Source organism: Typopeltis vanoorti, chromosome 9, assembly GCF_054136105.1.
Source record: "Typopeltis vanoorti isolate ZY-2024b chromosome 9, IOZ_Tvanoo_1.0, whole genome shotgun sequence".
NCBI classification, from domain to species: domain Eukaryota; kingdom Metazoa; phylum Arthropoda; class Arachnida; order Uropygi; family Thelyphonidae; genus Typopeltis; species Typopeltis vanoorti.
In genome coordinates, this window is record NC_143557.1 from 84,664,242 (window position 1) to 84,677,915 (window position 13,674).

Below are 13,674 nucleotides of genomic sequence, written 5' to 3' on the forward strand. Positions count from 1 at the left end.
TAATGTCCTCACAGCACTTAAGCCTATACACAAGTCAGTTGTGAGCTATGCGCCCAATCTAATTGCAACTGAAACATCTGGGAGGTTCTCTTCTGTCTCCTTGTTCATGATTCCTCTCTGATTGAGGTAGAGATACTTTGGAGGTCTTTACTGTTACTGCCACCAACTGCTGTATAACAGCATCAAAACGGTCCATCATCGGCTGTTGTAGTCGTTCGACCTCCTGTCTAATTATCTCATGAGTCCTCTCTGTTTGCTCGATTCCTTATCATTCTTAATTTTGATTCAGAGGTCCTTTCTGTTACTGCTGCCATCTGTTTCAGTACAGCATCAAGACAGTCCATTAAAGGCTGTTGTAACTGTTCAAATTCTTGTTTAACTATAGAACTTACTTCTTCCATGTTTGTTAGCCCTACTTTTTTTGGGATGTTCATTTTATTCTCAGTTACTTGATTAGTGTTGACTGATTTTTCTATTTCTCCCTCACTATCCTTTTGATCTTTAGTATTGCACTTACATGTGCTCGATTCCCTTTCATTCGGAATTATTTGCCTCTTTTATCACGTTAATATTGCTGTTAGTAAATGATGTGGGACGAATGTCTCCAAGCATCTCTTCCTTCTCTTTCACAGCGAGGAAACATTGCTCAAGATTCGTGATTTTCTTCTTATAGGCAGTCTCCTTTAATTTTTGTTTCACCCCCCAGCCTAAACTTGGTGAAATACTGCCCAGTCGAGGTGAGGTTTTTCCTCATTAAGGATGCTCAGACTGTTGGCGATTGTCAGTGACTTATTATAGTACTCAGTCACATTCTCTTTTTCCTTTTGAGCACATCTATGCAATTTCCATATATTAGGGCCTAAACTTCTTACCCTGGAGAACTGGGAAATTAAAGTCTCTTTAAACTTAGAGTATTCCAAGGTATTCTTCAAAATTGGGGATGAATACAGGAAGCTTTGGCCTTTTTGACCAGTTTAGTCCTTACCAAGATAAGAAGTTGGAAGTCTGTCCATCTACCAACTTTCCTCAGTTCTTCGACAAAGCTAAAAAAGGCTAAGACGTCATCAGTTTCTTCTCCACAAAATTGTGGAATAACTTGTTGAGGATTAATAGTTCTAAAGAACTCTACATCATCCATGCATGTACTAGTAGGTTGATTCATACTTGTGAATTAACTCACAATTTCCAAAAAAAATCCAAAAAAAACCTTTTCAATTTTATAACTGTCTGATTCTGTAACAAAAGTTGCTCACTTTATTCACAATTTTGAACGATTAATTACGTGAATTAAATCCTGTCGGCTGTGCCATTGTAAAATTATGTAAATCTTGTTATTTGATTAAATCTTGTCGTCTGCTGCGCCATTGTAAAATCTACGTTTATGTTATCTAAAACTTATCTTCAAAATTTCACTTTACCTAATGTACTTTAGCTTTAATCTTCACTCTTTAGCTTTAATCTTAACAATTTATTTTTTATCTAAACAGTCATATTTCCGAGTAAATAATCCGTTGCTTGGTTTAATTTCTTAACTTCAATCCTCTCACTCAACTTAATTCATTTTTGTCTCAAGGCCCCAAATATTATTGTTTGCATGTGCAAAACTTTCAGATCTAAGAGAATGCCTCTGGTTGGAGCCAATCTCTTTGTCTGAACAACTGGTGTTCTTCTAAACTGAATTTTGGAAAATTTATTTCATTTTTAGCTGCTCCACCAAAATTAGCGGATAGGATATGATTGTCCTTCCAAAGAAAAACTCTCAATTAATCACGGAACCTTCCTCTCTTACTTATAACTAAATCTAGCAACGTAAGACTTCTTTTCTACAGTCGTGGCTATTCAAGGACACACAGATTCATGTTTAATGAGCAGTGCATTGGTAACAGGAATGAGGCAAATTATTTAAACTAATAAACAATTTATTCATGTTCTAAGAAATGTACAAAAAGGTCAATACTTAAGATTCAGATTCTATCCTTCAATAGCAACTCTCAAATACAATCACAATGACTCCTCTTATGTAAACAATTCTTGTAAGACCACCAGTCTGTGATAATACGTTTGATAATACTTAGTCACACTTAGGGCAATCTCACTTAAAGAAATGCAGGCTTAGCAAATAACAACAATGTTAAGCACACAATAAATCAATTTAAATTCTGCTAAGTTTTCTCTCACATGTAACTGAACAAGACGATTCAAAGGTTAGATAAATCCCTATAGTCCTTAAGTATCATTACAAACAATAACTTTAAACAAATCACCGTCACAAATTCTGTCTCTAGTAAAACAAAAAGATCTTACTTTGAATCAGTTGTCTGGTTCTCTCTCTGATAGATTCTTCGAAATCACTTTCTTCTATTACCTTCCGATCTTGGCAACACGTATCGGTACCTTCTCCAGGATTTGTGGGATTTCCTCTTACTATTTGCAAATGTCAGGAACTTGGGGGCATGAAAATCTGGTAACTGCTTTCTTCCAAAAACAACTTGAATTAGTTGTCTCGCATTTCTGGCATCTACTGGCTGGAATGCAGGGATCCAATCTTGAACCGGGGCGGTTTTCCCTGAACCTGGATCCAAAATAGAAATGATGACGAACTTATTCTGCCACACACATCTAATCTGCCTCTCCTTTTTGCGTGGCCTTCCCCCTGAAGACAATCAGCAAAAGTCCCTTGCGACTCTGTGACCTTTGTAGCTGTAACTTACATCGTAACTCCATAGCTCCTTGACTGTCGTTGATCTTGTAACTTCTCGCTGACTGCTGTGACGTCGCAAAACCGGCCCGATCCCTGTGTCGCCATAGCAACACCCTTTTATATGGCTCCATTGTCCTTGGGTCCTCTTACGCATTAATCCTCTGGGTATTACATGGTTCTGCACCCACCACTTTTTTTTTGGTCGTTGCATTAAGGAGGGAAATCCCACATATTTGACCTTTGTGATTGTAATTGCCCTAGGTCATAAGTTAATGAGATAATTCCAGACAAAGATATCTGGAAATATCTTTGTCTGGAATATTCTTGTGACACAAATTAATTCATAACTTTCTTTGTTCCTTTACAAAACAATTGTATAGTTTAGTAATATGGAAATAATATAAAATATTATTTCCATATTACTATACTATACAATTGCTAGTTAAACACAAGTATATTGACTGGAATTTCGTTTACCAGTAAAATATAAGGTATTTTTGTATAAAAATCCTTCTGTACATGATTTTACAACAGTCCTGTATATAACTAGCTAAGTGTTTTTAACTAATTTCTCTTTTATTTCATATAAATTTAAATTTATTCAGTTGACTCCCTGCCATATTAGCTTTGCTTATTCTGTTGTATGTTTCCATATTTAAATCGCTATCTTTAAAAATTGTTCCTAAATAGCATAATGATTTATTTGTTTTTGCATTTTCTATCCAGGATGCACCTGCTGTTCCTGCCTGTTTCCATAGCCTGTCTTTTTAATTGCTGATTTTTGTTTTTTGTACAACAAGTTACAACAGCTGTTCATTTAAGAAATCCTACAGATTCGAAATGTTTATTTAAAGTATAGAATCTTCATATGTGATGAGCTGAGATTAATATCTCTAATTTTGATATTGTTTAATGCCACTTTGCTTCATAATGTGAACTGTATTGATGATGAATAAAACTACAGATAGTGCACCCTTGTCTTACACCTGATTTTACATCAGACCAGCTTTCTGTATGTCTTTCAGTTCTGACTGCTGACTTACAACTCAAAGGCAGTGTTACTTGATACAATTTCCTGTTTACATCATATAATTATAAAATAAAGAATAAAAATGTAGAGAACAGTTTGATGACATATGTAACAGTTTGGACTACACAACTTGGAATAATATAGACCACGTATTACATCATAGTTACGAAAAAACTTTCAGAATGAGTAAAATCAGACAAATTAAAAAATTCGAAGTTCTTTATAAGAAAAAATTCCAGTCGCACCACAGTCTCCCTAACAACAAAGTGATTTTTAACTTTTCAGATTACAAGCTTTCTAATCATGAATCAGAAATCCTAAAAAAGGGTTTCAATTTTGCCATCTCCCCTAATTTTATTCCTAAAATGGATTTCATATGTGGGATAGAAAAAAGTCTTTTTCCTCTTCCAGAGGCTACAGCAAATTCTATCAGGTTCGATAGTACGATTATTCTTGCTTCAGCTAAACCACCAATACCTAATATTACTCCTTATGATAAGAAAGCTATCTGCAATTTACATAACAAAGACATTATAATAACAAAAGCCGATAAAGAAAATTCAAAGGTCATTCTCAACTCAAAAGATTACTTTGATAAGATTAACTTGTTACTAGCAGACAGTTCCACTTACCAAGTTTTAGATAAAAATCCCATCATGAGTAATCATCTGGAGACTAACGCTCTTATCCGCAATATGACCGGTTGGTCGGATGAACTTAAAAAGCAACTTAAATCCTTACATCCTATTACTCCACACCTTTACGGGGCTCCCAAGATTCACAAAGAAAACGTACCTCTTCATCCAATAGTTGATGGAAGATCCTCACCTACGTACTTACTAGCAAAGCATCTGGCAAAATTAATGAAAGGAACAATTAGACACACAGAGACCTACATTAAAAACTCTCAACATTTTGTAGAAAAAATCAAGAGTAATAAAATATCAGAAACGGACATTATGGCTAGTCTTGATGTAGTGTCCTTATTCACTAATGTACTGATCGTAGAGGTAGTCAACATTCTGAAAGATCTTTTCCCTCAAGACATCACACAGTTGTCTCATCATTGCCTGAAATCAAATTTCTTCAAATTTAACAACACTGTATACAAACAATCAGAAGGTCTAGCCATGGGTAGCCCCTTTTCACCACCATGTGCAAACCTTTTTATGGAAAAACTTGAAAAGGATATTCTTTCCACCATTTTACCAAAACCGTCAATTTGGTGGAGATATGTCGATGACGTGTTCATCATCTGGAAGGATACCATGGAAAACCTTCTCGTGTTTCTGAGCAAAATCAACTCACTACACAATAAGATCCAATTCACTATAGAACTAGAGAAGAACAAAGAACTTCCTTTTCTTGACATCCTCGTGAAGAAAGAAGATAACAGCTTCCAACTCTCCATTTACAAGAAACCCACAGATACAGGTAGATATCTACATTAATCACAAAAACACAGCATCATTCACATGCTCCGTAATAGAGCCTTAAGGTCTATTTCAAAAGAAGCAGATGTACAGAGAGAACTGTCACTAATAGCTAACACTCTATCTCTGATTGGATACCCTTCTAACATTTTAAACAAATTGTTTAAAATGTTAGAAGGTTACAACCACCAACAACGTGTTACGGTGCCCCAATATGTGTCCACAGCTGTCATTCCTTATATTAATTCAGTTTCCACAAAATTGGTGAGAATGTTAAAAGCTCATAACATCAGAGTGGTTTTTAAACCAACTATCATGAGCAGACAAATTTTAAGATCACCCAAAGATGAGGTACCTTTCTTCAAATGTCTTGGAGTATATGACATTCCATGCATGTGTGGCCTTTCTTACATTGGTCAGACTTCTAGAAGTTTTGAAATAAGACAGAAGGAACATGTGGGGGATGTCAATCATAATAGAATCATCACATCTGGTTTAGCTCATCATTTCTCAACATCAAATCACGTTATAGATTGGAAAAACAATTCTATGCCTTACATTGAGAATGACTACACACAGAACTTTAAAAGAAGCAGCTGTGGATAGAAATCAAGGTATTATTCTTAAAGACATATGGAAAAATCTCATCATCTCTCTCAGTTCAACAGAACTACAATATGCAAAAAACTATACAACATGTGGTCATGTACCAGATTCTGACTGAAGCATCGAACACATGCATGCCATGAAACATGAATGATCAAATGTAACAGCCTAACGGTTACTAAAGTGTATGTTTTACACATAATTTAATGCATTTGTTTTCACACCAGTTCAGCCTTGAAAATGCTAGACAGTGGCTAGTGAAACTTGTTGGCTTTTTGTATATTTTATCATTTATCTTCTGGTCTTTTAACAATAAAAGTTCTTTATTTTAATACATCAGACCAAATATGTACAATTTAAAATCATATAATTATATTGTTTTGAACTTTTCTCTCGACACCTTGTTATTTGGCCTGAATCTAGCATGTTCTTTAAGTTTCCCTTCTAGAATTTTTCTTGGTTCTTGTCATGCATGCTTGCACAAATCTTGCTGAAACACTCAATAGGGAAATTCCTCCATAATTCTCACATTCAATTTTATATTCCTTTTTGTAGATGGTATTAAGAGCTTTGCTACCATCATCTGGAATTCAACCTGATTTAAGTGGAACTGTCTTATTTGATTATTAACTGTATGGAAGGCATCTCTTTGATTTGAGGATAAGTCTTTCCTTTATTTATTTTTTCACTACTTTGGTAATGAGAGTTATTGTTCTTATGAAATAGTTAATGAGAACAATTTTTTGTCTGGAATCAGTAGTATAAAAGTGAAATATTTTAAACATGAGAGCAGATACATTACTATTAAATTCTGATCCAAGATTATAGTCATCTTTGATAATTAATATTTGGTCCTTTTCACTAAATATGGTACAGTATATTGGATTTATTGGACCATGATTTTGATAACACTATACATAATCGATGACAAGTTTCACCAGCTGGAGTCTATCTGGCTTTTTCAAGATGAGAAAGATTATACTAACTTTAAATGCTAAAACAAAAGAATGCAGTAACGACTTAAAAAATCAGTTAAACAAATTGAAGATCACTCGTGACATCAAAAGCATAAAGCGTGGAGACTTAGTCATTGTTATTAAATCGCATTTTATAATTTTTCGCGTAATTGAGTTCTGCTAAACATAATGAATTTATTTAATTTTTCCAAATGTCTTTTAATATGATGTCTTCGTTTCTATTGAGGTTGTCTCCTGTTCGTAGCACCACTGCAGCTTTTTAATGATTCTACACCTGAAATCTTCTTCAATGTATGGCATAGAGCTGTTGTCCCAATCTATGGAATAGTTTGAAATTGAGAAATGATGTGCTAATCCTGAGGTGTCTGTTCTGTTATTATTTACATCTCCAACATATTCTTTCTTTCGGATTTCTAGGCTTCGTGAAGTTTGACCTATGTAAGTCATTCGACACGAACATGGTATGCTGTAAACTCCTGCATATTTGTAGAAAGCGATGCTGTCCTTAGGAGATCTTAACATGTGCCGTGCAGTTAAAATAGGTTTAAATGCAACTCTGATGTTAAAAGGCTTCATGATTCTTGCTATTTTGATGGAGACTGAGCCTGCATAAGGTATGACGATGGACGATACGTACTGTGTCGCTAGAGGTTGCTGCTGGGGGTTGTTTCTGTAGAGAATCTTTTGAATTATATTTTGTGGATAACCATTTTTGGATCGAGTTTTTGATATAAGTGAGAGCTCATCAAGTACATCTTTTTCTTCTGTGATGATATTTTTTGCTTTGTTTTTTAGCATATGTATGATGCTACATTTCTGTGCATAATGATGATTAGATGTAAAATGAAGATAACATCCGGTGTTTGTAGGTTTGCGATAGATTGTGAGCTTGGGATAGAATGGCGGAAAAGTTACATAATGTCATTTGGAAAGAGATTTTCTATGATCTTAATTATTTCTTTGACCGGTACATTTGTGAACAGAGAGACCACGTCTAGACTTGCAAATATGTCTGTTTGATATATTGATCTTTTTAAGTTTTTCAACAAAATGTTGAGTGTTCTTTATGTATGTGTTTTTTATCTTCTCTTTCAACAGACTAACGAACGTACTCTTTCACGAACGCACCAGTTAAAGAAGTAATTAAGATCATAGAAGATCTCTTTCCAAATGACATTACGCAGCTTTTCCGCCATTGCCTCAATGCTAACTATTTTAAAGTAAACAACACAGTATATCAACAACTGGAAGGCTTAGCCATGAGCAGTCCCCTGTCACCACCCTGTGCAGATCTGTTCATGGAAAAACTAGAAAATGACATCCTAGCAAAAATAACCCCGAAACCATCAGTCTGGTGAAGATATGTTGACGATGTGTTCATCATTTGGAAAGACACGGAAAATACCTTACACGAGTTTCTCCAAAAAATAAATTCTTTCAATCATAAAATTAAATTCACATTAGAATTAGAAAACAACCATCAATTATCTTTTTTGGATGTACTAGTTAAAAAACAAGATAATGGACAAATCAAGCTCACAATCTATCGCAAACCTACAGACACCGGATGTTATCTTCATTTTACATCTAATCATCATTATGCACAGAAACTTAGCATCATACCTATGCTAAAAAACAGAGCAAAAAATATCATCACAGAAGAAAAAGATGCACTTGATGAGCTCTCACTTATATCAAAAACTTGATCCAAATATGGTTATCCACAAATTTAATTCAAAAGATCCTCTATAGAAACAACCCTTAGCAACAAACTCTATTGACATAGTACGTATTGTCCATCGTCATACCTTATGCAGGTCAGTCTTCATCAAAATAGCAAGAATCATGAAGCCTTTTAACATCAGAGTTGCATTTAAGCTATTTTAACTGCACGGCACATGTTAAGATCGCCTAAGGACAGCATCGCTTTCTACAAATACGCAGGAGTTTACAGCATACCATGTTCGTGTGGACTGACTTACATAGGCCAAACTTTATGAAGCCTAGAAATCCAAAAGAAAGAATATAAAAGAGAATATATGTTGGAGATGTAAATAATAACAGAACGGACACCTCAGGATTAGCACATCATTTCTCAATTTCAAACCATTCCATAGGAACAACAGCTCCATGCCATACATTGAAGAAGATTCAGATGTAGAATCTTTAAAGAAGCTGCAGTGGTACTACAGACAGGAGACAACCTCAATAGAAACCAAGGCATAATATTAAAAGACATTTGGAAAAACATAATAAATTCATTATGTTTAGCAGAACTCAATTACGCAAAAAATTATAAAATGCGGTTTAATAACAATGACTAAGTTTCCACGCTTTATGCTTTTGATGTCACCTGTGCTCTTCAATTTGTTTAACTGATTTTTAAGTCATTACTGCACTCTTTTGTTTTAGCATTTAATGTTAGTATAACCTTTCTCGTCTTGAAAAAGCCAGACAGAACCCAGCTGGTGAAACTGGTCGACTATAATGTATATATGTTTATCAAATTCATGGTCCAATAAATCCAATATAATGTATCATAAACATTATAGTCATCTGTTGATATGGCTGAATTCATGTAATTGTTTTTTTTTTTGGAACATTTTTTCAATTATATATTTAAAGTGAAATTGAGAGAATGATTGAATACATGGAAATTATATCATTTTGTAAATAAATAGTTAATATTTTTCTTGCTTAATTAATGTCAAGATCTCTCTCTCTAGTATATTTGTGCATTTCTAAGCCACATACAAACCTGATGTTGATTCTGGGGGGAAATTGTTATTTTCCTTATTATATAGATAAATAGAAGAAATTTTTAGTGCCATTTGATAAGAACTGCACAATAATATTTTTATCATTGTTTTCTCATTTTGAGATAATTCCAGTGCTTAATTTTGTTGAGCTAAATCATAATTTTCTACCCTGCTTACTTGAATAAAAGTGTGCAAGAGAGTGAAAATCCATATTTATGCTCACACACACAAAAATTAATTATTAAATTAATTTGTAAATTTAATTAAAAATTGTGTTAATTACTGATTAATTAAATCATTTGTTCAAGTAAATTTTCTGACTTCACATATAGTATTATAAGATAAGAACTGTGAACTGAATCAGACAGTAATGGCATTTCCAGAAGATTAGTTTTGCCAATTTAAGTAAAAATATTAATTTCTTTAAATTATTGTGAAGTATTTGAAATGGGGATTTTTTTTTGGGGGGGGGGGGTTGTGATCAGAGGTATTAGTACTGGGCAATATTTGCTGATTACTTGACTAATCGACAACTGCATCATCCACTTGAGTTAGAAGATCTATTGGAAGCATGAATTCTTGTGTAGAGGCTTAAGTGCTGTGAGGACATTATGTTGGAGGTTTAATGGATTTTTTTCAACACTCAAAAAGAATTAAAATAGAATTTAATACTTCCTATATTTCGTCCTAGTCACTAGGACATCTATGGGGATTACAAAAACAATTAATGTAACATGCACACAAAAACTTACAATGCTAAGCCCAACCATGTGGGTGACACTAAATTCCTATCTAGGTGGAGCGCCCTCTAAGGGCGGTAGTAGGTGGCCTGGAATGTAAGGTGGGACCTCTGGTGATGAGTGTCTCCCAAATCTTCGGAAGCTTAATGCAACCGTATTTGTTAAGATTTGGTTGGTTTCTGAGAGCTGCTGCTGCTTCTAAGAAAAGTCTCTCTTTCTTGAATTTGCTTTGGTGGAGCATGGTGGTTTTCTTCCATGATACTCTGTGGGTGGTGTCCAAAACATGGTCAGCCAAGCCTGAATGGCCATAGTTGTGTTTAACTATGTACGACTTGCGTTCTTCCAGGCAGATGGATGCTGATCTGCCTGTCTGTCCAAAGTACGCAAGCTTACAGGAACAGGGTACTTTGTAAACTCCAGGCAGAGAGAGAGGAGGGAGCTGATCTTTCGTAGAACGGATAAGGGTAGCAAGTTTGCAGTAGGGCTTATATGCTGTGTGTAGGTTATACTTTTTTAGTATCTTGGCTATTTTTTCCGAAGTGCCACGGATGTAGGGTATGGTGATGGCATTTTTAAAATCTTGTTGATGAGAGGGGCGGGGAATGGGGAGGAATTGATTATTTTTTTGATACTGTGTTCGCTGTAGCCATTGGAGAGGAAAGTTCTGTGTATGTGGTTAAGCTCATTAGTGAGGGCGGTTCACACAAATGTGAACCTGTGTGTGTGTGGGTTTTCTGTATACAGTGAAGGCAAGTGTATCATTAGGCAGGCGCGTGACTAAGGTGTCTAGGAAGGGTAAACAATTGTTCTTTTCCTTTTCCATAGTAAACTGGATTCTTGGATGTAGGCTATTGAGATGACCGAGGAAGGAGTCTAACGTGTCTGGGCCATGAGGCCAAATAGAGAACACATCATCTACATATCTTAGCCAGATAGAAGGTTTGAGTGGGGCTGAGTCTATGGCTCGTTTTTCGAAATTTTTCATATAGAAATTGGCAAGGGGGGGTGAGAGGGGGGGACCCATGGCGGTTCCCTCTATCTGCTTGTAGATTTTTTTATTCCAAGAGAAATACCCAGAGTTGATGGCAAAGGAAAAGAGATTTAAGATGTCAGAGGGGAAAACGTTTTCTAAGAGAGATAAAGTGTCAGTTAAGGGAATATTGGTAAACAAGGAGGAGATATCAAAGCTTACTAATATGTCTGTATTATTCAAGGTTAAATTTTCTGTGAGGGCTTTAAAGTGGGTCGAGTTTTTTTATATAGGAAGCTGAATTTCCAGTGAGGGGGGACAGAGAGTTGGCCAGCTGTTTAGACAGTCTGTAACAAGGTGCATTGGTGGCATCTACTATAGGTCTGAGTGGGGAATTGGGTTTGTGGATTTTTGGTAAACCGTATATTCGGGGGGACGGGAGCGGAAAGGTTTAAGTTTTTTCGTGACGTCAGGGGGCCAGGAGGTTACTTTTTTAAGTAAGATTTTTAATTTCTTAACTTGTGTTTTTGTGGGGTCGTGTTCTAGTGGGATGCAGGTAGCGCGATCATGGAGGATAATGTTCATTTTACGATTGTATTCGCTAGTATTAAGAACAACTGTGGCATTACCCTTATCCGCTCTGGTGATGACGATACTTTTTTCTTTGCATAGTTTCTGGAGAGCCATGTGTTGGGCATAAGATAAGTTACTTTTTTGGAGGCGAAGAGTGAGCGAGGATGTTCACTACGTCGAGTCTGATGTTGTTGGCTACCTCCTAAAAGCAGCAGCAGCAGCTCTCAGAAACCAACCAAATCTTAAAAAATATGGTTGCATTAAGCTTCCGAAGATTTGGGAAACACTCATCACCCAGAGGTCCCACCTTACATTCCAGGCCACCTACTACTGCCCTTAGAGGGCGCTCCACCTAGATAGGACTTTAGTGTCACCCACGTGTTTGGGCTTAGTTTTGTAAGTTTTTGTGTGCATGTTACATTAATTGTTTTTGTAATCCCCGTAGATGTCCTAGTGACTAGGACAAAATATAGGAAGTATTAAATTCTATTTTAATTCTTTTTGAGTGTTGTAAAAAAATCCATTAAACCTCCAACATAATGGAAGCATGAAATGTTGAAAGTTAGCTGGTGTAGATGATATCTGACCTGAAATGCCAAAGTATGGTGGTCTAAAAATTTCATAGTTGCTACTCTGCATTATTCAGAAGATTTCATCCAAGATATTATTATTATTTTATCCCTTCAGGGATTCGAAAGATTAATCAAGAGAGAGTGTGCCAACAGCATCGAATAATTGAACCCCTTCCAACTAATAACCGAGCTCAAACTTGCTTAACTTTTTGCGTGAGCCATTAGTAGCAGAGGCTCTACCAATTGACCAACCGATTGGAGTAATGCTCTTATTCTGCCATTTTATAAAAAAGAATAATACTGAATCTGAGAATATAGAAGAATTTCCTTATTGATTCTGTGAAAGATTTGTGTATGCATACTTACTGGAGGGAGGATATATATATATATATATATATATATATGTATATATATATATATATGTATGTATGTTTAGAGAGAAAGAAGAGGGGGCAGGAGAGAGGTAAGAAAAACTGTGAAGGGAAAACTGGTCAAGAACAAGTTGCCTATAGACCAAATAAAGATTGCTAAGACCAAATTTTTAGATGATAAATCAAAAACCATGGTAATATCATAATAAGGATCTCTATTTAAGGTTTGGAAGTTTTTAGAAGAAAAACTCTGCTGTCTCTATATAAGATTGGCTAACTCACCTTCAATTAAAAAAGCCCATATAAAGATTCTTATAATCACAATGAGAATTTAACTGATGTCTTTTCTTCAAAGGACACAATGTTATTCATTCAACAAGTTGTTCATTCATGAACAAGTTGTTCATTCAGTTGTGCTATTAGTTGGGATTCATATTGGAGGATTGCTTCGGAATTGCAGGTTGCCTTTGCTCTGTTTGTTAAGGTTCTAATAACTTGTTGGGAGAAGTTAGTGAATACCCATGTATTTGTACACTGAAAAGACCAGTGGTGCTAAGCAGTTGATAAGGATTTTCAGATATGACAAAAAAATTTTTCTTTTCTTCCTGAAGAAAAGAAAATGCATTGACAGCAGTCAGTACTTCAATTAGTTTAATGTTTTCAGTAAGTGTAGTAGAAAAGTTTTTAGAGTATTACATTATTTTTTTATATATTTTTATATTAAGATAATTTTATATTATTTTATACTGTATTTACTGAATGCAGTATAAAAACTTTTTTTATACTTTCGATTTTTTTAGTATTTTTTTTTGTATAAAAGCTTGAATTATTTGAATTTCTTATATTAAATAAATTGCTAATTTTGGCTTCTGCATATATCATGTTGTTATAAGAAACAAAAATGATTTTTATCATTTTCTTTGGTTTCTTAATGTAACCTTA

General features: G+C 35.0%; 1 protein-coding gene across 1 annotated transcript in view; it reads left to right on the forward strand.

Annotated features, from left to right (window-relative positions):
• Positions 1-13,674, forward strand: part of vir (VIR_N domain-containing protein) — a 630,458-nt gene that overhangs the window by 223,479 nt on the left and 393,305 nt on the right. The window lies entirely within an intron of this gene.